We start from the raw sequence: 25,769 nt of genomic DNA, 5'->3' as shown, positions 1-25,769 counted from the left end.
ACCTTCTATCCATATTCCAAGCATTTCTTTGAATTACAACAAGCCAGCTAGAGGAAAGTATTCCCACATTCTGATATGATCAACTAGTATACAACTACTAATGGAAAGAAATCCTGTCCATTTTGTATATTAACTGATTTACAGATATGGACTAAGCCAAATTAAAAAAAAAAAAAAAAGAAGATATGCTCAGCTAGAAGTTCTGATGATCAAGAAGCATAAAAGGCAATAAGCAAAGTCACTTCCCTCAGACCTTTTTCAATTCCTCCTAAATCCTTGCTCTTCTGCCCCACTCCTACTTTGACTTGACTTTAAGAGCGTATCAGATACTGAAAATTCTCTTCCTGGTTTGCCCATGACATATAGGTCATGAATTTTCTAGACACAGCTTATCTGAATGTAGTTGCATTAAGCTGGTGTTAGTGAGAATGAAACTGCGTACAACAGGTTTACCATTTTGAAGCAGCACAGCTTGCTACATATCTACTTGTAATGCTTTTGGCATCAGAGCATCACAGACCTGGATCTGAAGACCATGGAAATAATCCTTTAGCTTCCTTAAAGATTCATCATGACAGATGTAGGGTGCTGTACAGCACCATGATTCCAGTATCCCTATGAGATTGGCAGATGAATATCATCCCTATTTTATAGAGTGGCACCCATACTGACTTGCCCAAAACCACACAATAATTCATTACCTGAGATGGGGTCAGAACTCAGATTTCTAACTCCTTGCTCAATATTCAATTTTATCAATCATGTTAAATTTCATGTGAAAGCTGGAAGTGCCCTTGCTGCAAATGAAGTCAAATTGAAAGTTATGGCTGTGCCATGAAGGTCACTTTGTCCTCACCTTTCATACCTTCTTATCTATCCATATATTTCCCCCCATACTTATACTATAATAAAATTTGCATCTTGAAAAAGCACTGACCTCATAAGCTTGGGCTACTGTTGAGTTGGTCTGGATGTGACTGCTTTTGTCACCAGAACTTTTGGATAGGCGTGGCCCTACTGGTGGTACTTCTATGTGCGTTAAAGTGCAGTCTGGTAGCCAATGCAGAGCTTGAACCAGCTGTGCTACAAACTCATACTCGTCTTATCCTTTTGATAAATACATGGCCACATGTTGTACTAACTGAAGCTTCCAAGGGCCTTTGAAGGGTAATACTATGTAAAATAAACTCCAGGAACCTAGTCGGAAGGTGAAAGTATATGAATAATTAGGACAATGTCTTCCTCTGAAAATGATGCAGCCACTGGACCATCTGGATATGGTAAAAGACGTTAAGTTTGGTTTTTTAAATCCATTTAGTTAAACTGGGGAAACCCTCTTTGTGGACCCATTTAAAGTCAGTTTACAACCAAATTTTGCTAATTCAATATAGGCCAGTTGTAAATTGATCTAAGTGTGTCCTCAAAGGGGTTTGCCTTTGTTCAACTAAATTCATATTTTAAGTGATTTTAGTTAAAATGGCACAAGGACTGTATAGACTAGCCCTGACATTTCAAGCTACTGAGACAGCCAGCAAACATACCTCACAACAAAAAGAGCAGTCATATTTTGTTCATGCCTTCACATGTTCCTTGCTGCTGTTCCTCAAACCCTCTAGTCAGTCCATCAGCGTCTCTATCTTGTCTGAATTTAATTCTAGATAGTTTTCAGCCAGGTGGGATCTTAAGAGCACCCCAGTGCCAAATGGCAAGGGACTCCCTAGTATGTAGCAGTGAGTTTTGACCGGCCTGACCAGTTCAATATGTCCCAACTCACTGCTATCCTGATCTGTACCTAAAATGGGTCATGAAAGGTATCATATTCGAATGGGTGACATTAGTGATTAATATCATAGTAAAAAGTATGTATTAACATTATGTAAGGAATTATGGATACTCACCAATATTACACTTTAAAGTCTGTGACCAAACAAAGGGAAAGAAAAAGGTTCTCTCACAGACAGGAGGAAAGGCAGTTATCTACCTGTCTCCTATGCAAATTAAGCATGGTGGAATCAAAACAATGGAAGTCCTATTTACATATGATGGGATGAGAAGTCCCCAGGAAGGGAACAACATGAGGTCATCCTAAATTTGAGTACAAAACAGGAAAGATATAAGAAGAGAGAAGAAGCCATCATAGCATCCATCACAGATACACGAGGCCAGAGTTCTTGCAAGCTGCAAAAAATGGGTCCTTCAACCAACAGCACGGAAGTCTCTGGGAACTGCATATAGGTGAGAAACCTGCATAGGCACAGATCTTTCACCTACGAAGACAAGGGAAAACAGCACCTGACTGAGAGAAAGTCAGCCATGGCGGGAAAGAAAGATTGGTAAGACATGAATCTTGATCCAAATGTAGCTTGTTGAGTTAAGCCTAATAGCTTGTCAACACAAAGCACTACAGTGGCACATCTGAGATCTAACTCAGACCAAATTAATGAAGAGCTGGAGGAGCAACATGATACCCAGTATCCCCAGCAGCATTAGGTGGGTGGGGACAGATTGGTCTACAAAGGCCAGTACTTCATCACAAAGGGGAACTGGTGGTAGGCAGTTTAGCACCAATCGCTACCTCCTAGGTCAGCAGCTGACACTCATCAGCTCCTACCTCCTGCTTCTGTTGCAGACAGAGACAAGTACAGCAGTTCCAGGAAGGAAAGGGTGACTATTTAAGCAGCAGTTGCAATAGCGGAGAACTTGCTCCTTGCAAGTACAGGTCTTCATCCACCAACAAAAGGAAATGGAGTGAGGGAAATGTTGGTGATGAATTGGTGGGGGAAGAATTGCAACCAAAAGAACTACAGGAAGAAAAGAGTGGGAAAGGGGAAGAAGGAGAGGGTAAGGTTTTAGAATCCCCACTATACAAAATTCTGGAGGAGAAGCCTCCCTCCAAAAAGTTAGATTGCTGATTACATCTAGAGAGGCAACAAAATAAATTATGTTGAAGTTCACCATGCAGTCATCCCAATTAAGCAGCAAGCCATGTTTAGCAGGGTGCGATTAGATAATTTTTCAAAGCAAGCTACAGAGCATGTTCCCTCCCCCCAGTCCTGTTGGGAATACAGACAGTTTAAAAAGTTGTGCCATTACACTCAGATAACTTCATTATTCATTCCAAATAGCCACTACTGGTCTATTAATTTGTATATGAAATCCATGTAAGGGGGTATACAAACCCCACACCATGAAGGAGTGGGGTGTAAGGAGGTGCTTTGGGCTACAGTTACCACATCTGCAAATCATGCCACATCTGGAGGAGTTAAAAGAAGCGAACTCCACAGAGAAGGGGGCAACCGTGGGAAGGGAATAAGCTGTTGAGCTCCCCAACTCCCAGAGAGAGGTCTGTCAGCCAACACAGCCTCTGTCCTTGAAGAAAAGAACACACATCCCCTGGACTAAAAAGAAAAACATACTGCAGACCCAGTGAACTTTGGAATGGACTATGATACTTCCAAGGCTCTCTGAAGTCAAAGAGACCAACACCCTGACTGAAGCTGTCTACAGGTTCTCTCACTTTTTCTTTACGCTTTTATTAAGCCTCATTTGCTGACTCTGGACTGGTTTGTTTGATTCACCTGGGACCCTGAGGGGAGAAGAAACACTCAGAAAGCCTTGAACTGAGGGTAGTATGATGGTCCCGCTAGACTGACACGTTCTGCATCACCTGAAGGTGCATGTGCACTCCTTACGTAGCCCCAAAGCGGAGCTCTGCCAAAGCCAGATTTATGACAATGCAGTTATCACATTTAACATAATCTTTGCTTACCCATAAATGGGTAAATAAGACCAACTCCGCAGTTTCCATTCAGTTTACTTACTTCAGTTTTGAAGCTGATAAGACCACACATCCTTTTAAAGCATGTATTCACCTTTTCAGTAAGAATGTGATGATTCATTTAATTCTCCGACAAAAGGTACAGCATAAAAATATTCAGGTTGCAAGTGAACAAATTATATAAAATATATGAGCCCCTTCTCTGCTCCACCACTCTACCAAAAATACTAGATTGCTTTCCCACTCCACACAGTCATGCAAATCCAGAGCAATCACATTGTTAGAGTTCCAACCAAAAGTCCCCCCTCCAACAATTCAATCCATTATTTGGAAAATTATCGCCCCACCCCCAAGAACTAATATGCAAATACCACATTAATAAGAGTGGTATCACATCAGAATTGAAGAGCTACAACTTACACAGTGGCACTTCATTTTTTGGAACCTTACCCTCAGATATTGTTTGCTTGAGATAATACTTCCTCAAAACTTGCTTCTAAAGTGTTAGAGACAACTCTAGAGAAAAAATTGCAGTGTAAGTCAGTGGTTCTCAACCATTCACTGGGTGTGGGCCCCCTACATCTTTCTGCAGCTTTGTTAAAAACCAAGTCTTCCAGCCTTCCAAATGTGAATGCAGTGTAAGTCATCAACTCAGCTAGATATTTGCCTAGTTTTACAAGAGGCTACATAAAGAGCACTAGCAAAATCAGGACAAACTAAAATGTCATACAATATATTGCTCCATATACTATATACTGGAATGTAAGTATAATATTTATATCACAGATGATTTATAATTATATGGTAAAAATGAGAAAGTAAGCAATTTTTCAGTAATAGTATACTGTGACACTTTTGGGGGGTTTTTTGCCTGATTTTGTAAGCAAGTAGTTTTTAAGTGAGATGAAACTTAGGGTACACAAGACAAATAGACTCCTGAAAGAGGTACAGTAGTCTGGAAAGGTTGAGAACCACTGGGCTAAGTTATACAGTACTGCTTTCCTGTGCCCATAGAGAAGTCCTGTACTTCTCCTGCTGCTCAGGTAGCTTTTCCAAGCAGCTGCAGAATCAAACAATGCTAGTAAACCTTATAGCTGTTATCCAGAGCCAGGGAAAAACTTTGAAACTTATGTCAGTTTCACACTTCAGAGGCTCAGAAAGACTGTAGAGTTAAGAACTAGAATTATTCACAGAGAGGAGCCTAAAACATAGAGGCTGAAAAGGGGCAAATAAGAGAGCTCCCCCTGCTTACAGCAGCCAAGAGACTGGAGAGACATGCCCTCTTGGCAGTCAGGAAGCTCTGTAGTGGGAGAGTGAAATCCAGCTCCTTTGCCCTTTCAGGAGACAGAACCAAATGGAGGTACCCCAAGTTTATAAGACATGCATCATGCTTAAGCATACACATGTACCTTTCACCTAAGTATTTCATGCTGCTCAGGTTTCAGAAAGATTCTGTTTCACCAGTTTCATGCTACCTTACTTCTGATTATGAGTTCGCCATTACCTTCTAATGTACTAAGGGATTCACACTAACTGCAGAAAGGGATTTTCTGTCATTGCAGGAACTCCACCTCCTTCAGTGACAATAGCTAGGTCGATGGAAACATTCTTCTGTCAACCTAGCTGCGCTTATGCGGAGGGTTAAGTTGGCACAACTACAGCACTCAGGGGGTGTGAATTTTTCACACCCCTGAGCGCAACAGCTATGTCGACCCAAGTTTTAATTTGTCCAAACACAAGTGGACAAATTAATGAGTGCAACTGTATGACAGTATTGCTTGTGATGGAAGGGGGCAGTGCTCAGTTGCTCTGAGGGTCACATCTGGTTTATGTCTTGTGTTTTTAAAAGCTCATGCCCCCCAAAATATTCTGCAGGGGAGGCTTGATCTTCTTCCTCTGATGCCTCAGAGATGGCCACATCTGAAGATGGGACATTGAACAGGGGGGGCTAGGGCTCTGACATAGCACCAACCATTCTCTGTTTCAGGTGTTTGGCTGGCTAGCTCTTACTCACATGCTCATGGTCAAACATCACAATATGCATGGTCTGAAAGGAATTTTTCCTCAGGTCAGATTGGCAGCGACTCTATATATTTCTTTGGCCTTCCTCTGCAGGTGTGAGTTCTGGTCACTTGCCAGCATTATCTAGGTACATCTCACTTAATTATATCGTATCATTATGGGGCCTCAGGCACTGGGGCATCTTAGTCCCTCTTATTCTATTCCTGGGGCATATAATAATTGAGTCTCTTGTGGGGCATAATACATAGATTTAATTTCAGATGCTAGAATTAGCATGTGGGTGCTGGTGTCTATGATATCCAGGTCAGACCAGATGATCTGGTGGTCCCTTCTGGCCTTAAACTCTATGACCAAACCTCAGGCAAGAAAGTCCCCCTTTGCTCCCACTCAGCAAGTACGGTCAATGTGGCACTTCAGAGTTCCACCTCAATCAATCCCTGGCCTCTGGCAACCGAAACCCCAGGGGCACGAGAAGGATTAGAACCCTGTCTACTGCTTTCCCCACTTATACAGAACCACGGGGCAGAGAAGTCTCCAAATAAGGAAGTGGTCAGTTTTAATCTCCACAGACTCCTCTTGCAGGAAGTGAGATTGTGCCCCCTTCCTGTAATGCTACTCTGCTTCCAATCCAGTAGCTGCTACTTCTAGCAGCTTCCCCTCCCTCAGAGCTGTTTTAATGATGCTGTGATAAGCGCAAGCCACACTAGAAGGGGGGAGGGAATGCCTCTGAGAAGTGGTTGCCAGGCAGGGAGCAGAGAGCTGCTCTATAGGGAAAGAGGATATTTTACTCCATGCAAGGAGGCCCAACCAATAAGAAAACACCAGTGGGGGGGAAAAAGTAGGAAGTAAATGATGATGAACTAAGGGTGGAGTGGGTACTGCTCTTCGCAATCACATACAAGAATACTGGGGGGAGGTAGGGGAGAAAAATCCCCCCTTCAAAAAGAGACTGAAGTCCAAGAAATGCACCAGCTGGGAGAAATCAGGTGACAAGCAGGCAAGAGTTCCGCCGCTCTCAGGGCATGTAGCCCTACATACGCCAAAGCAGCAAGGCTGGCGTGTCGCCGCACAAGTAAGAGACCCATCGCCGCACAGCCCACACGCCAGAGCCTACACCTCGGGGGAGGCGATTAGCACCTAGCCTGGGACCAGAAGGCCCACGGCACCGGGCAGGAGTGCAGCGGCACCATTTGGGGAGGAATCTGTGGGGGCTCCCCGGACGCCTCCCGTCAGCCAGAAAACCCCGGCACGGCCCCCAGCCGCCCCACAACCCTCAGCCCCACAGACTCCTTCACAGCCGGCTCCCGCAGCGAGAGCAGCGTCCCTCCCCGCACCCTCCGGCCGGCACGGCTCGGCTCGGCTCGGCACCCGGCCCCTCCTGTCCGCCGGGGCACCGCACCCAACTGCCCTGCCCGGAAACTGTCCCCTCCCCCCGCAGCGGGGGTGGGGAAAGGGGGGGCTCAGCCCATGCTCCGCCGGCGGCCAGGGGCTCCCTCCCCCGCCGGGCGCTGCCCGCCCCGGCCCGCTCGCGGCAGCGCCCCGTACCGTTATGTCGTCGCGGTCCCCGTCCTCCCGCGGCGGATGCTCCCGCTAGCAGCCAGGCGAGATTCGGCTACGGCCAGCCCCGCCCTCCCCTGCTCACCCTGCCGCTCTCCGGGCCGGCCGGGCCGCCTGCCAGCCTCCCGAAGAGCTGAGAGAGCGCCACCGCCATTGGCCGCCGCGCGGCACGTGGTATCCACCTTCCTAGTGGCTCCTGCGGACGTCACTCTGCGAGCGAACGGGCGGGGCGGGGGTCGAATCTCAGAGCCAGCCAGCCGGCCCCACCCGCGAGCGCGACGCCAGCCCGCGGGCGGGCCGAGGGGTGGTTGATTGTCCGCGAGCGTCCGCGTGATGACGCGCCGGGGCGCCCCCCCCCCCCTTCCCGGAGGGGCAGCTGCAGTCGGCTGGGCCTGCCCTCGCCCTCAGCCTGTGCCACCTTCCCTGCCCTACCAGCTACCACTACCCTGCCAAGTGCCACCTGCCACCAAGCCTCTTCTCGTGGCCCAGCCAGCCGCCTTGCTGACCAAACTCCCACCCCATCCTCACTGCAGACCCCCTCACACCATGGCCCTGCCATCTTTACCACAGCACCAAACGCCTCCCTCCCCCCCACCGTACAACCCAGATCCAACCCTGCATCTGGCCATTGCACCCGCTTCTCCCATCTCCATGGTGTCCTCAAAAACCACCCCATCCACCACAGTCAATCCCACCACCCTACCCTGCCAACTGCCACAATATAAATTTCTACCACTACTTCATGGCCCGGCCATTCACACCATTGTTTTTCCAGCCCATATGCCACCCTTCCATAGCTGTGCCATTATGTCATAGCCCTGTACAATGGAGCCACTGTCATGTAACACTCCAAGGTCCCACCACCTCCTCTTGCACTACCATTCCATCCACAGCACAGCACCATGGTCTTGCCATCATGTCCACCATAAAAACACTTCTCACTACTGCATCCTGGCCCTATGGCTCACATAGACCCACATCCAACCACCACCAGACCATCCATTCTATGCAGCCTGAATTTGGTCCCCTAGCACATATGCAATTTAACAGTCTGTAATTACATGATCAGATTATTATTTTTCTAATAGGACCCTGCTTCATTCTGGGTTTACCTAATGATTATCTGTTCAAAATTTTGTTTTCTCATGTTCAGTGAGTGGCCCCAGACCTTATTTGCAATACACTGGACAAACTCTGCTCTAAAGACAGAATTATTAAATTTCCTCATGGGCCTTTCTATGATGCTCATCACCAGAGCTGGAAGGGAATTTTTCAGTGAAACATTTTTTCCATCTGAAACTGCCAATTTGTTGAAACCAAAACAGGTTCAAGTCTTTGATCTACCTGAACAGCTAAGTTAATTGGCTTGACTGTTGGCTATTCTGGAGTGGTTTCTCTCCTCAGTTTTGTTCTGATGCAGAATCAGAATTTTGTAATCTCTAAATATTTTGTTAAATGGAATTCTTTTCTAACCAGCTGTACTCCTCACTACAGTATCTGAGTACTTCACAATTCATTCTACCCACAGGGAACTGAGGCACAAAAACATTAAAATAAAAAAAAATCACTAAATTTGGGTGCCCAATGAGGCAAATTCTGCTCCATTACACCAGAGTAATTCAGTGTTTATACTGATGAAATAGAGAGCTTAATTTGGCCCATTGTGTATGAGAGTGTCAAATTATTTTGCAGTTTTTATGTTGGTTTCCTTTTAATGCCTTATTTTTCTCCCTCTAAAGATAGGCAAACAGTGTAGGGTTCACTTACTGTTGGTCACGAACTAAAGTCTCAATTGTCTCGTTGCAGAGATTAGCAGCTACAGACTTCTGAGATTCTGTGGCACTTGTCAAAACATTTGGCTTGTATCTAGACAAGATAATTTTTGGGGGGCAGGTGGGAGGGCATTCTAGCAACAGTATCCTCTTCAATATGAGGCAGCGTTCATGTTGGATTGCTCTATTTTGATCTTTAAGACCCAAATGAAAATTCAACATGAATGCTTACCCATGAGAAATATTGAGGTGATTGGTGCTGTTTCCACAAAAGCCTATACTAAAAAGTTCTGTCTCCTACATACAAATCAAGTTTTTCTACAAGTTGATACAGCCAGATCCCAGAAGTTCTAAATTCTGTACATTAGATATTCTATTCACTTGAAAGACAAGAGTTTTTTTTAAATCTGCCATTTTGCATTGCTTCAGTACTACAAGTCTATCCAAGTGTTGTGGCACAGTTATTTGATATCTTGGAAGTTGTGAAAGCCATTATGGACAATCTATTAATATGGGAAAATAACATTGCACAGCATAGTGAAAGGGTATGCAAAGTGTTACAATTAATACAAAGAAAAGGAAGTAAATTAAAGCAAACTAACAAACTGGGCTGGAAGAAATCACCTGTTTCGGGCAAATACTCAGTGAACACAGTCTTCGGGCTATCCCAAAAAGGCAGAAGTCATTTTTCATATGGAAACCCCATAATACAAAATAACACTTGAGCAATCCATTGGGATGATCACATATATGTGTAAATTCACCCAAACTTGTCGAAGACAAATGCTTCACTCCTACTGCTTCCTGACAGTCAATTGGTGTTGGGTTTAGTGCAAGTCCAAAGTTTCCAGGAATTAAAACTTTGGTTGCCACCACTGCCCCTCCTGAAGTATTTTGATATAAATAACCCTGTTAATCTCTCCATGAATGCAAGGTCATAGACTTACACACATGCAGGCTAGACAGACTTTTGACTTTCCTCCCTCCAAGCCCTATTCAGTCTGAACAACCTGGTTCTTGTCCTACATTCTATCCCTAGGCCTCCCCTCTTCTTTGGACAGCCATCTTCAAACAACATGTTTACATCTCTACTTTTTGCTGCTGGCACTCTTGTCTCTAGTATGATCTTCTCAGTGCTGCTCACCAACCAGGTCCACAGTCCCAGAGTCTGCAAGGCAGCTTGGTATTGTGTTCAGTACACCTACCAAGCACACCTGCCCATTTACCTTGGTTAGTCCTAGAGAATGTGCTGCAGTGCATACAGAAATCATGTGTTTTCTTTCTAAGCACCAACTTGGGGCAGGGTGCCTACAGCCCCAAATGGATTGTCTCCCAAACCCTGAACAGCCAGTATACCCCGTCACACCTCCTCTTCACATATTCTTTAAACCAAACCTAGATACTTCTATGTCTCTGCTTTCCCAGTGTCTGACAAGGGTAGGGCTATGGATGGAAATAAACCAATGTAGTCTCAAGCTGAATAAGATGAAATGATGTTGACAGGCCAGGAAAGAAATTAGAGTGGAATGAGAAAGGGTGTGAGTGCCCTTTCTGTGTCTAGCCTTTCCCAGTTGAGTATGCAGTCTTGGGTCAACCTATTACTGCTCCTGAATTACAAGGTAAGAGCTGTGGCAAGTGGTGCCAATTGCATTATCAGTTTGCCTAGGGGATATTTTTTCCTGGTTAAATCTCAGCACGTAGTTATAACTATATGGATCTAGTTTCAAGACTAGAGTACTGCCATGCACTCTTTGGGAACACCTTTGAAAAACACCTGGAAACTTTAACTAGCAAAGAATGCAGCACTTCTTGAGTGATGGAAGCCATTGTGAGCACATAACACCAGTGCTCTGTGCTCCATACTGACTACCTAGTTGCTTCGTGGTGCTGTTCAAGGTATTAATGATCATCCATAAATATTTTTAAAGTAGGAGAACATGGACTGTGAAATTGGGTACTGTGACAGGGTGTACCAGGCCCTTTGAGGCCCTCCAGAAGACCCTGTCATCCTACCACATCCTGTCCCAGAAAAAAGGCAGTAGAGCAGGGTCCTTCATGTGGCCTAGAGAGGTGCAGGGGAGACAGCCAATCAGAGCCTAGCAGGCTCATATAAAAGGAATTGCAGGATATGGACTGCTCAGTCACTGGCTGGAGCCACAGAAGGAAGAACTCTGTTCCTGGCTGGCTGAGGAAGTTGCAGCAGCTTGGCAGAGCAGTTGCTAGCTGGGATTAGAAGGAATGGAAGGCAGTAAGACTCCACAGGTATGGAAAGTGGGGAGAAACTCTGCCTAAGCAGGAATAGGACTGTGATGCTATCCAGGCACAGAGACCTGGGAGAGAAGGCCTTGACAAGAAGGGGCTTGTGAGAAAGAACCCTGAGAGAACAGGGTAGAGATTACAGACTCTCTAAGTAGGGTCTCTCCCAGTCTACCTTGCTTAAACAGGGAACAGGTTGAGGACCTAAGAAACTGATGGGATAGAGTGAGAAGCAGCTCAGGGAATGCAGCAATAGACACTAGTGAAGGAAGCAGCAGGTGGCTGCTAGTTGTAGGGTTCCTGAGTTGGGACCTGGAGTAGTGGGTGGGCCTGGGCCTCCCCTGTGGCCAAGGGCCAATGAAGCAGCAAGTTTTGTTTAGAGCTCAGGAATGGGGCACGTGCTTAAACAAACAGGCCCAGAGACAGGACCTGGGGGAGTAGAAAAACCATTAATTGGACTGTGTAACCCCAGAAGGGGTTTGTTTCACATACATTTGTGTATCCCTCAGACAGAGGGCTGAATCACTGAAAATCCATCTGAAAAGAGAAACCTCCAGCAGAGAGCACTGCAAAAGCAGACAGTGCAGGCATGCACCCAGTGGAAGGCACTTGTTTGAGATGAGTGACCACACCTTTACAGGTACTCAAAAAAATTAAAAACACCCTAAGTAGTGATCACCTCTTTCCATTCCACTAGTATCTCTGGAGGATGTTAAGCAGAAGCTACTAAGACATTTTTACATCAGCTGGTTCAGAAAACTTGCATTCAAGAGTTTTAAAAGAGCTGTCTGAGAAGCTTGCTGGACTATTAATGTTGAATTTCAATACTTCTTGAAGCACTGGGGAAGTTCCAGAAGACTGGAAGAAAGTGAATGTTGTTCCCTTTATAAAAAATGGTCAGTAGGATGACCCAGGTAATTATAGGCCTCTCAGCTTGACATTGATCCTGGACAAGATACTGCAGCTGCTGCTAACAGACTCAATTAATGAAGAATTTAATGAGTAATGTGATTAATGAAAATTGGCATGGGTTTTTGGAAAATAAATCCTGTCGTACTACTTGATATCTTTTTAATGAGATTATAAATTTGGTTGATAAAGGTAACTGTATTGAAGTAATAGACTTCTGTAAGGTGTTTGACTTGGTGTCACATGACATTTTGATTATGACACTAGAACACTATAAAGCTAACATGGCACACATTAAATGGATTAAAAATTGGCTAACTGATAGGTCTCAAAACATAAATGGGGAATTGACAGAAAGTGGGTGTGTTTCCAGTGGGATCCCACAAGGATTGATTCTGGCCCTTATGCTATTTCATATTTTTATTAATAATGTGGAAAAAAACATAAAATCATTCCTGATAAAGTTTGTAGATGACAAATTTGGGGGGAATGTTAAATAATGAAGAGGACAGGTCACTGATTTAGAGCCATCTGGATCTCTTTGTAAACTGGGCCAAGCAACCAAACTGCATTTTCTATAGCTACTTCTGAGGGGATTCTGCACACTGTGCATGCACAGAATTCATGTCCCCCACAGATTTCTCTTTTTTTTTTTTTTTTTTTTTTTTTTTTTCCCCCACAGAAAATACAATTTTGCTGGAGAGGTGCTACAGTTATGTCTTTTGCCCATCAGGGCCTGCTGTAGTGCCAGAACACAGGGTAGATGGCTCACAGGCCAGAACAGCCTGTTATGGATGAGGAGGATGAGAAGCTGCCTTCCTCACAGTGCCCTGTCTGCCAGGCCAGGTGAAGAGGCATAGGATATGGGAGGACTGACAGAATAAGGCATATAGACTGGGGTTCAGAAGGGCTAGTGGGAGAGGGACAGACTGGGGCAGGGGCTTTAGGGGAGTGGGGTGCAGGGCCACATGGGGAGAGGGTGGCTGAGTGGGGTTGAAGGGACACATGAGGGAGGCAGGGTGCAGGGCCACATGAGAATGGGGGCGGAGGGTGCAGGGCCACAGGGGACAGAGGCAGATGTGTCTGACTAAATGGGTGAGCCAAGGGGTCAGTCAGGGTCTCCATAGGGGAGGCTCCCTAACAGTTGTCGTCATGTCGTGTCTCCTCCCCCCCCCCCCCCCCCCCCCCCCCACACACACATCAAAAAACCTGTTCCATATTTCTCCCGTCCACACCCAACAACCTTCCAGGTTTACTCTCCAGCTCCTTCCCAGCAATTACTTGGCCTTAGCTACACTGCTGGTAGCCATCGACAGGAGATACACAAGCTACATAGTGCAGCACCAGCACAGTCCCAGCAGTGTAGACATACCCTTCCCTGTCCCTCAGCTTCTCTTATTCCTGACTCCCCCAAGCCTTTACATTGCTTCTGAAGGGTGTAGGAAATGTCTGCATTGTAGTTTAAATGAATTATTACTCAAAGTTCAGTATTAATATGCTAGTAAGGAATCTATTTGCCAAAAACATTTCCTTAATCTTTTTGTCTGTATTGTTAGACATACTTGCTGACATTTATTTTGAAATAAATTACCAAAATAATTGAAACTGGCATTATATTGTGGTGGTTTAACAAATAAAATATGCAGAATTTTAAAATATTGTGCGTAATTTTTTGGTACAGAATTCCCCTGGGAATATATAGGTAAATGTACACATCTAAGAAAAGACCATACCTCATATGTACCAGATGAGGTACTCTATCCTGGAAAGCAGTGACTCTGAAAAAGATTTGGGGATTGTGGTGGACAATCAGCTGAACGTGAGCTTCCAGTATGATGCTGTGGCCAAAAGACTTAATGTGATGCATAAACAGAGAAATGTTGAGGAGGAGTAAAGAGATTATTTTAACTCTATAGTTGGCATTGATGTGACCACTACTGTAATATTGTGTCCAGTTCTGGTGCCCATGATTCAAAAAGGATGTTGATAAACTGGAGAAGGTTCAGGGAAGAGCCATAAGAGTTGATTAAAGGATTAGAAAACATGCCTATAGTGGTAAACTAAAAAGACTAGCTCTTTGAGCCTAACAAAGAGAAGGTTAATGTTTTCTTCCAGGTCATTGACTTGATTACATACTATAAATATCTACAAGGATAACCAATATTTAATAATTGGCCCTTCAATCCAGCAGTTGAAGCTAGACAAATTCAAATGGAAAACAAGGCATACATTTTTAACAGTGAGGGTTAACAACTATTGGAACAATTTACCAAGGGGTCATGCTGGATTCTCCATCACTTTCAATTTTTAAATGAAGACTGGATGTTCCCCAGAATAATTCCTGGTGCATACCTTTTGGAAGAAGTTCTAAGGCCTGTGTTCAGGAGGTCAGACTAGATGATCACAATGGTCCCTTTTGGCCTTGGAATCTGTGAATCTTGCTAAATTCTAATGACATCCTGTGGTAATGGGTTCCACAGCCTAATTATGTGATCTGTGGAAAAAATATTTGCTTTCACCAATTTCAGTTTCTACATTTTAAATTTCATTGAATGTCTCATTTGAGTATTCTCAAAATGCACTCCTTTCAAAGTTGGATATTTATGTAAAGTCAAATGTATCTTTTTTTTGATCCCAAGCAACTGTTAATTCTTTTTTTTTTGGTCACCTTGACACTTCATAGCTTTGTGTATTTAACTTGGGTCCAACAATGTTTGAACATGCTTAAGCTGTTGTCAAATGTTTCTGATATAATCTTTGGCATACTGACAGAGCACACCCTTTTTCCTTTCAAAGCTGACCTGAGGATTGTACGTGCTCTAAGGGTGTGAGTTAGATTTGCTTATTATTAATTGCTAACCTGCCTGGCAAATTGTCAGAGGTAGCTTATTCAGAATTCAGCTAGTAGAAATTTTGCCTACAGCTAGACTTATTCAGTCTATCTCTCCTGTTAGTCCTCACACCTAGTCTTTGTTGCATTGGTATCAAGATCTTCATCTCTTCATATTATGGAGCTACCAACTCTAACTCCATAATTAAGATTGCATTCTGAAATGTGTTTAAAGGGGGCATAAATGCCTCTTTCCTCTAGATATAGGTGGCCTCACTTTGTGAAATTTCATTGAGTTTTTGTCCTTTGAAATTGTTATACTAAAGAAAACAAACTATATATTACAGTGATCAGTGCAGACAGAGCACCACCTATTGGTGAAGGTGCTATCTTTATCTTAGTGTTAAGCTGTTTTATTTTGATATAATATGGTTTTTGGGGTGGGGATGAGAGAGGTTAGAAGAAAATTTGTATACTACCTGTGTATACTGGAGTTGTTACTTGCAGTCTCCCAATAAAATCTGATTTCTATAAGCAAATATTACAACTGGTGGTAGTGGCATCTAGATGCCAAAGCACTTTTGCTTAAGAAGAAAATTAGTGGTCATGTAGATGATAGACTTTGGGCTGTTGCTCTCTTTGAACAAGTAGTCTGAAACACTACCTAGCAGTGTTTCATTGGTGATTCAAAAGCTTTTACCAGCAGCTTCCTGCTGTGGATCATGGGTCTTACAGAAGTTACACAAACACTTATACAGCTGCTATAAGGGGGAGATTGGCCCTTTTGAAATACTGCAAAGGAATGGTGAGCAAGGAGGCAGCAGAATAAGAGCTCCTGTATATTTATGTGCAGTGCAGAGACTGTTCCATAGGGCTTTCCCTGCACCTCTCTGTCTAGTAGATGGCTGCTCCAAACCTGGAACTGGCAAGGCAGAGAAGGGACTACAGAGCTAGTGGCCAGCCATGAGAGAATCCTGTGAGAAAAGTCAGTTTATAAACTGTCTAACATGGGAACTTCATATCTTCCTGGTGAAGGAAGATAACCTACAGGATTAAGCTAAGGATCAGCTTATACCCAGTTACAAATGTGGGGACAGAAAGGGGGGTTTCCTTCAAAGGTATCAGATGTTCATTCCCATCACCAGCGTGACTTCCTTATACTAGATGCAGCATTTCAAAGAGTGATTACTTTCCAAGTGGATAAAAGCTTGCAATTGGGCTGTCTCCAAGTTATTCACAGGCATCCTGTGGGTCAGATAAGAGAAACTCTTCTCAAGTGGGTCCCAGGCCTGCTGGCATTTGCAGGCATTGGAGCTGCAATTGCCCAAGCTGAGGAAAGTCACAAGGTGCTGATGCAGCAGGGCCACAATCAGCGACTATTAAAATAGTCCATGTGAAGAGTTGCCCAGATACCTCTTACTGCATGTCTAAGACATCAATAGCTGGAAACCCACAATGCTGTTGGACTCAAGATCTGAAATAAATCTGATCCATGGAGAACACCCAGTGCTGAAGTGGAAGATTTGAACTGCAGGAATTAAATTGTCACTGCACACAAACAGGAGGAGTCCAGATCCCACTGAACTGGGAGGTTCTGCATACTAAATAGACTCATGTTGCAGTGACTGATGAAATCTTTTGAGGTAGTCAGTGGTGAGGGATTCTTTGCCCATCTTAATGTTTGATTAAGATGGGTGCCCAGTATGGCCAAATGGATACACGTGCACTAATATCACATTCCACATTAGCCTGACATGCTGCATGTGTGGCCAATCAGAAAGTGACCAATGTCTCCATTAGAAGCATCCATGTCTCCATAGTCTAGGAGTGCCTTTGAATTAGTCACTGAGACTAAGCTCTTGCATAGAAAGCATTACTGTAACACTAAGTGTTTCATTACCTAATTTTAGGTCCTTACCCCACTCCATGCCATTCCTAAAACCTGAATTGGCCCCCTAGGCACCTGTGCATTGCATAGGGAGCCTCCTCCTCCCTAGGAATGCAATCCACACAATCACACTAGACAGCTCCCTAAGCTAACTAATAGTGGATGTTGAGGAGAGGGGTGTGTCCTAAAACCCACCCCTCTTAGGGAGTTAGGTGCCTGTGGCAGGGCATGCTCGCTCCTGCCTCTGCTCAAGTCCACAAACAAGGCCGTGACCTTTGGCTGCTAAAACACCTGGTGCAGTTTATTTACAATATTGGTTCCCACAACCCTTATACACTACATAGCCTCACCCCTACAGTCCTAGGGAGCCCTCAGCTTCTGAGGCAAGCAGGGAAGAGTGAGCAAGCAAGCTCCAATCTCTCTCTGCTTCCCTCTTCCTCATTTCCTTCCTGTGCCTTTTGAGTCATTTGCCTAATCAGCCTCTTGGTTGTTCCTCAGCCCATCAGTTAGACACAGCTCTTCTTAATAAGGTCTGCTCTAGAGTAACTAGAGTTTCAGTGACCAGAGTGCTGGTTTGGCTTCTGTTGCCTAGCACTGTAACAGCTCCTATCTCTGCTTGGGATCCACAGCCCTCTCCTGAAGTCTGGTGTCTATGTAATTTCTTACATGGGTGGCAGCAGCAGCAGTACACCTTCAACTCAAGGAAGAGGCCTCCCTTAACTTTTATCCCAGGGGTTAGGGAACTCATCCAGGATGTGTAAGACTCAATTGCTTACTTTGGAGGAGGAGGAGACGGGATTTGAACATATGTTTCTCACCTCTAAAGTGAATGCCCTAGCCACTGGACTAAGAGTCATTCTCTCTCGCTCATTGAATATGTAATTATTTATCCAAAGTGAAACAGCTTCAACAGGAGAAACTGAGAGTACCTCACATCAAAATATCCCATAGCCCAGTAGTTAAGACTGTAACTTGAGAGAGAGGGTTTGAACAGGGTCTCCATTCTCCCTGGTCTGGCAGAGGGAAGAAATTTAACCTGAGCATCTCACAGCATGGGTGAATTCCCTAACTGCAGGGCTAAAAGTTGAGGTAGTCTGCTGCCTCCTCCTCCTGTTTTTGTGTGGAGTTGTGCACTCTGAGCATGTCTACCAGATCAGGCCTGTAGATGAGACAGGCAGGTATTCCCCTGCCTTCACCTGATTTGAGGATTCTGCTAGGTTATAGGCATGAGATAGGTGCCCAGGCAGCTACATAAAGGCAATGTGTACAAGTTCAGAATCAAAATTTAGGCATCAAGTGGCATTCTACACAGAATGAGGCACTGAGGGATTTTTAGGTGCCTCCAGAGATGGGTGGCAGCTGAACAGAGGTTCTGAAGATCACAGTGGTGCCTAACTTTTGGACTTAGGCACCCAAGTTTTATTGTGGATCTGATCCTGGGAGACTGTCCTGTCCTGGCACACAATGACATGGCCTTGATTATACAAGCCTTTGTCACCCCCTGTCTGGATTATATCAAAGCAATATATTTGGGTGTGAAGACATCAGCCTCCTAGGAAATTCTAGATAGTACAGAATGCTGCAGCATCTCTAAGCAAGATGAGGTACCATTTGCACATCAAGCCTGTCCTCTACACTGACTTCTCACATAACATCAAACCATGTTCAAGGTCTGTCCTTTTCTTCAAGGATCTCAATAGCCTGAGCTCAGGCTATCTAAAAGATCATCTAGAGCTGCAGAATGAAGACTAGTTGATAATTCTGCTGCTCAGACACAATGGAACTTTCCACGATAAGATAAAGCTTGCCTGTGCAAGAGACAGTTTTCTTAGGGCCCACAACGAGCTCCCACTGGAACTAAAGATCATCCTAAACCTCACCATCTTCCACTCTAAGTGCAAACTGCACTTCTTTGACCTGCCTTCTCTAACACACACATTGCAGTATGTACATGCTTTAAATAAATAAATATCCTACCAAAATACTGCACTTCATAGTCTTCCACTGTGGAAAGAATGAGAACAAACCCATGACTATGTTAGTCACATTGCTTAATGTGACATTTTGATATCATACTGATGAAGGTGATGTAGGAACCTATATAAAATGAGATCTATCCATCTATCGTATCTAATGAGAAAGTAAGGCGTCTCTGAAATTGCAGTATTTTCATGCAAAATATCATTTGCTATTTTAGTTTGTGTAACTGATAGGCTATACCAGTTTCTACTTAATATCTTGGGATATACATCTAAATCTGCTGATGTAGCTCAGGACAACGTACCCTCCTGCAAGTTATTTTTCATGGGACCCTGTGCAGTGCAGTCCTTTGGTCAAATTGGCATGCTCTTTCCATCAATACAATGTCTGTCCATTCTGAAGTCAGAAGAATCTTTTTGTAAAGCTTTTTCATACTCCTTGATGGCTCTGTACATGCTCACTACATCATTCATTGATAATAGTAAATCATTTGACTTATTTGATTATTAGCAATAGGACATAACTAATGAAACAATAACAAACAGGTGTATACACTTCCGTACTAGCACTTGATTATTCCATACTCATCAATGATAAGGTTAGTATAGAATCATAGTATATTAGGGATGGACAGGACCTCAGGAGGTCATCTAGCCCAACCCCCTGCTCAAAGCAGGACCACCTCACCTCACCTCACCTCACCTCACCCCAGCCAGGGGTTTGTCAAGCCAGGCCTTAAAAACCTCTCAAGGATGGAGATTCCACCACCTTCCTAGGTAACCGTCCAGTGCTTCACCACCCTCCTAGTGAAAATTTTTTTCCTAATATCTAACCTAGACCTCACCCACTGCAACTTGAGACCATTGCTCCTTGTTATGTCATCTGTCACACTGAGAACAGCCTAGTTCCATCTTCCCTGGAGCCCCCACTACAGGTAGTTAAAGGTTGCTATCAAATCCCCTTACTCTTCCCTTCTGCAGACTAAATAAGCCCAATTCCCTCAGCCTCTCCTCGTAAATCATGTGCCCTAGCCCCCTAGTAATTTTTGTTGCCCTCCATTGGACTGTCTCCAATTTGCCCACATCCTTTTCTGCAGAACCCCTGCTTAGCTAGTCAGTCCCCAATCTGTAGCAATGCATGGCATTCGTCCATCCTAAGTGCAGGACTCTGCACTTGTCCTTACTGAACCTCATCAGATTTCTTTTAGCCCAATCCTCCAATTTGTCTAGGTCACTCTGTATCCTATCCTTACCCTCCAGCATATCTACCACTCGCCCCAGCTTCGTGTCATCTGAAAACTTGCTGAGGGTGCAATCCATCCCATCATCCACATCATTAAGGAAGATGTTGAACAAAACCGGCCCCAGGACCACCCCCTAGGGCACTCCGCTTGATACCGGCTGCCAACTAGACGTCGAGTTGTTGATCACTACCCGTTGAGCCCTGTGATCTAGCCAGCTTTCTATCCACCTTATAGTACATTCATTCAACCCATACTTCTTTAATTTGCTGGCAAGAATACTTTAGGAGACGGTATCAAAAGCTTTGCTAAAGTAGGATAGCTTCATATGCAAAACTCTGTGCAAATGCCAATTCTACACTTAATCAGGCATTGGCTTCTCAACATATCAATATAACAGTTTCTTTAATATGAAACAAATACCTCATTTCTTGTTGAAGATTATTAGGTTTCTTACTGATCACATTTAGAGTCAAAATAGATAGAATGGTCCAAATTATCTGTAAGACTCTTTGAGGTCAGGCTGTCTTGGCAACAGAACTTCCTGAAACGGAATGGGTCTGTTAGCTTTAATTTTTTATTTGGTTTCTTAAACCACCTTTTTATTTTCTTAATCTAGTCATAAAATTATACTGAGTGCTGGCTGGGAATTTTCCATCTACATTTTTTCAACAGAAATTGACTGTTCTCTCAGCCCCAACCTGACTGAAAGAACGGGATCATGGTCTATTATTAGTAGACTGCCCTGTTTTCAAGAGAAACAAACAAACAATATTGCAGCGGCAGCTCACTTTAAGATGTGACGGTCACTGGGAGGTACAAAAATCCCTTTCTCCAGTACTATTCAGTTGGAACAGTCTCAAAGAGCCTCCAGTGAAATCTGTAAGAAGTTCTGGGAAGACATAAGAATGGCCATACTGGCTTAGACAAAGGTCCATCTAGCCCTGTATCCTGTCTTCCAGCAAAGGCTGGTGCTAGATGCGTCAGAGAGAATGAATAGAACAGGGCAATTATTGCGTGATCCATCCATCCCATGTTGTCCAGTCCCAGCTTCTGGCAATCAGAGTCTAGGGACACCAAGAGCATGGGGTTGTATCCCTGACCATCTTGGCTAATAACCATTGATGGACCTATCCTCTGTGAGCTTACCTAATTCTTTTGTGAACCCAGTTACAATTTTGGCCTTCCCAACATCTGCTGGCAACTAGTTACACAGGTTGACTCTGTGTGTATGTGTCTCCTTATGTTTGTTTTTAAACTTCTGCCTATTAATTTCAGTGAGTGACCCCTGCTTCTTGTGTTATGTGAAGGGATAAATAACATTTCCTTATTCACTTTTAATCTCTCTTCATATGGAAGCTGTACTCCTAATCATTTTTGTTGCCTTTCTCTGTACTTTTTCCAATTCTAATATATCATGCGGTAATCCAGGTGTGAAGGGGATGGGGGGGGTGGAGAGAGAGAAAATAGTGGCATTATGATATTTTCTGTTTCATCTATCTGTTTCCTAATGGTTCCTAACATTGTCATTTTTTTTTTAACTGCCAATGCACATTGAGCAGATGTTTTCAGAAAACGATCCACGATGACTCCAAGATCTTTTTTGAATGGTAACAGCTAATTTAGACCTGATCATTTTGTATATATAGTTGGGATTATTTTTTTCCAGTGTGCATTACTTTGCATTTATCAACACAGAATTTCATCTGCCATTTGGTTGCCCAGTCACCCAATTTTGTGAGATTCCTTTATAACTCTTCACAGTCAGTGTTGGACTTAACTATATTGAGTAATTTTTTTATCATCTACCAACTTTGTCACCTAACTCTTTACCTGCTTTTCCAGATAATTTATGAATATGTTGAACATCATAGGTCTGAGTACAAATCCTTGAGGGACCCTGCTATTTATCTCTTTCCCTTGTGAAAACTGATCATGTATTCCTACCCTTTGTTTTCCATCTTTTAACCAATTACTGATCCATGAAAGGTCCTTCTCTCTTATTCCATGACTGCTTACTTTGCTTTTTAGCCTTTGGTATGGGTAGGGCCCCCTAGGGGGCCCAGCCCAGGCTGCAACCCCCATGGGTATGTGTGTGGGAGGGTCCCATGTTACAAGTTTGTACTGGACCCACAAAAATTATGATTGGGCCATGGGTATGAGACCTTGTCAAAGGTTTTCTGAAAGTCCAAGTAGAATGGAACATTCTTGTCCACATGCTTGTTGACACCTCATTGAATTTTAATAGATTGGTGAGGCATTATTTTCCTTCATAAAAGCCACAATGACTCTTCTCCAACACATCATGTTTATTGATGGGCCTACTGTAGTTTCAACCAATCTGCCTGATACTGAAGTTAACCTGTAATTGCCAGGATTGCCTCTGGAGCCTTTTTAAAAATTGGGGTTGTTTTAGCTACCTTCCAGTCATCTGGTACAGTGACTGATTTAAGCAATAGATTACATACCACAGTTAGTAGTTCTGCAATTCCGTATTTGAGTCCCCTCAGAACTCTTGGGTGAATACCATCTGGGGTCCTGATGACTTATTACTGTTCAATTTAACAGTTTGTTCCAAAACCTCTCTATTGACATCTCAATTTGGGACAGTTTCTCAGATTTGTCACCTAAAAATAATAGCTCAGGTGTGGGAATCTCCCTCACAACCTCTGCAGTAAAGACAGATGAAAATAATTCATTTAGCTTCTGTGCAACAACCTTATCTTCCTTGAGTGCTCCTCAAAGAAGTATGGCATGCTGCTCCTTGTAGAAGCAGCATGTCTTTGGTGACGCACCAGACTGAGGATTGGCCTCCCTTACTTTTCGGTACACCTGCCTCAACTCCTGATCGTGGCACGGTATTGCTGCGTGTCCCTATCATGCCCCTTCTCCTCCATGCCACAAGCAATCTGCCTGTAGGTATCAAAGTTCCTATGTCTGGAGCTGAGCTGTGACTGCACAGCCTCCTCTCCCCACAGACTCAGCAGATCCAACAACTCAAGGGTACTCAAGGCAGGAGCACGTTTGCTGTTGGGAGCTGGCATGGTTAGCAGGGCAGATGCTGTGTGAGCTCTCCACACTGAGCAAACAGGAAGAGGAATTTCAAAAATTCCTGGGGCTTTAAAGGGAGAGGCATGCATGCCTGTGTGCCTGGCTGCAGGGCAGTGGAGTTCAAACTGGTGACCAGAACGGTCACAATGGGCGTTGTGGGACACCTCCTGGAGGCTACCTAGGGTGACATAAGCAACACAGAGCGACGCAGTGTCAGTGTAGAGACTAACTACGTCACCATAAGTACTACGCCTCTCATTGAGGTGGTTTTATTATGTTGGCATAGCAGGAGAGTTAAATTGGGAGGAGGAGCATTGCAGTGCATACACCTCCACAGTTAGGTTGATGTAAGCTACGTTGTGTTGACTTGGCCCAAGGCTATGTCTACACTGCCAGTGGCACAGCTGGCAGTGCAGGATCGATTTTGCAGGTTCAAATGAGTGGCAGTAAAGACTCACTCAATCGAACCCAGAAGTCGTAAATCTACCCTGGCAAGTAGCGTAGCACTGCATCAACAGAAGGGCATTTCCTGTCAGCGCAGTGCAGTGGAGTCGCTGCGGTAAGTAGACATTAGGAAGTCGACGGGAGATATGCAAGTTACTGTACGTAGCTGGCATATCTCCCGTCAACTGCTGCCGAAATCCGCAGTACATTGGTCATCCAGTGTCTCCACTGATTGTTTGGCAGACTTCCTGCTTCTGATGTACTTAAAAAAAAATTGCTGTTAGTTTTGTAGATTAAAATCACCTAACCATGTGCCAATTTCAGTGTTTTACAAATTAAATATCTACTAAAACACCTGCAAAGCCATTGTAAATAATATTTTAAAATGTGCTAATTGCAGATATAGTACTTTGTTTGCCCTTTTCATTATTTATGTTGTGGGTGGTGACTGATTACAAGACTGCAGTTCCTGGTTATTCCTCTTAAAGTATTTGAATGGCTTAATTATAGGTATTATATATTAACAGAATAAAATCAAGATGGATATTTGCCCATCAATATTAGTCACGCTAAAGTCTGGGTACTAATATTGTATTCCTCAAAGGAATTTTGGCCCTCAGTCTTCATAGTGTTACAAAGCAGACTTTTCATCAATAAGGGCAATTCAGAAAATTACATAACTGTATAAAGTGTTAGGCTCATTCCAGTAGCTCACAATTAGAGCTGGGTGAAATCTTTTGGGCAAATAGTGTATTTGCAAAACAAAACAAAAAGTCTCCCCCTAAAACAGCTTTTGGGTTTAACAAAACTGTGAATTCAGGTTGAATCTGGCAAATAGTTTCAATTGAAAAAAGGAAAAAAAAATCCTAAAAAGTCAAATCGTTTCACTTTGACATTTTTTAAATAAAATGTTTCAACTTTGTTTTGAAATGACTTTCATTTAGAAATGTATCTAGCTTTAACTTAAAAAAAGAGAAACAAAAACTCCCCAAAAGGTAAACACACACTCAAAACCACAACTTTATTTTGCATTGAACCAAATGTTTCATTTGCCCTGACACCAAATTTTCAGTTTTTCATTTTGGACACTGAACCAAAAAATGAATTATTCACCCAGCTCTACTCACAACACAACTTGTGAGCCTCATTCTCCTTTCCTAACTAAACTTAAATTCTACTTGTTTTAGAGTGACAGGTGTGTGTGAGAAATTACCCCTCACAGCATACTCTAATAGTAAATTTAATAATAATAAAACCGTGTGTAGCCTACTAAAGTATCTTAGTAGAATTCCCAGTGAAATTATGGAGAATGGTGTGGATTTTTCCCCAATGACAAGAAATAGGGTCATAAAGTGTGAATCTGTGATGCACATATACTAGCTATTTTCTTAATTCAATATTTCTGTTAATAGTTAAACTTATTAAAAGCAACGTGACAAAGTGGTCTGAGCACAAGACATTTTCCATTGGGAACGCCTGAATTCTAATGCCAATTGCAACAGGTCTGGCAAGCAGTAGTTAAGTAGAAGGTCACTACCTCACAAGTCTTGAAGTCAAACTGATATAACTTGGTTTTTTATAACTCTGTCAACAGAAAACAAGTTTCTTGCATCAGAATGCAGTTTTCCGCTCCCCCCATCATCCGTTGAAGAAGCTACATATAATCCCACAGTCATACATAAAATTTGCTCTTTTAATACAATGAACTCCTAAAATATTTTAACTTAATTCAACAAGATTTAACTTAATTCATTATTGTTTGTCAAGGATATTGCAGGGAATTGACATATCTGTCACACAAACCTTTGTCTACACACACACACACAAAACAACAAAAAAGCCCTCTACCCTGGATGAGATGAGCATGCGATGCTCTGTTTACTTTAGGGGAAGCATGCAGGAGTTCTCTGGGGAGAGGGCCTTTTCGCTAGAACGGGTGCTCCAAAGAACTCCTATCTCACCTGGAGGTAGGAAATCAAAATCAAGACAAATGAACTCAAAGAATCAAGAAAAGGTCAACACCCAAGTTGAATGCTTTGTAC

General features: G+C 43.5%; 1 protein-coding gene and 1 long non-coding RNA gene across 2 annotated transcripts in view; one reads left to right on the top strand and one right to left on the bottom strand.

Annotated features, from left to right (window-relative positions):
* The window catches only part of FAR1 (fatty acyl-CoA reductase 1), a 59,695-nt gene extending 52,148 nt beyond the window's left edge, over positions 1 to 7,547 (bottom strand). The window contains exon 1 of the mRNA XM_067532150.1: positions 7,346 to 7,547. The gene's annotated coding sequence lies outside the window, so the exon portion shown is untranslated. The remainder of the gene's footprint in view (positions 1 to 7,345) is intronic.
* Positions 7,548 to 11,283: 3,736 nt separating this feature from the next.
* Positions 11,284 to 13,352, top strand: LOC137142703 (uncharacterized). The gene is made up of 3 exons (XR_010917004.1): positions 11,284 to 11,391; positions 11,895 to 12,025; positions 12,977 to 13,352. It is a non-coding gene; the product is annotated as an uncharacterized lncRNA (long non-coding RNA).
* Positions 13,353 to 25,769: the final 12,417 nt, after the last annotated feature.

The sequence above is a fragment of the Emydura macquarii genome, unplaced genomic scaffold (genome assembly GCF_026122565.2).
Source record: "Emydura macquarii macquarii isolate MOO-44397 ecotype Brisbane River unplaced genomic scaffold, CSIRO-AGI_Emac_v2 contig_3240, whole genome shotgun sequence".
In the NCBI taxonomy this organism is placed as follows: Eukaryota; Metazoa; Chordata; order Testudines; family Chelidae; genus Emydura; species Emydura macquarii.
Note: the sequence above shows the minus strand (reverse complement) of the source record. Positions and strands in the feature narration are given on the sequence as shown.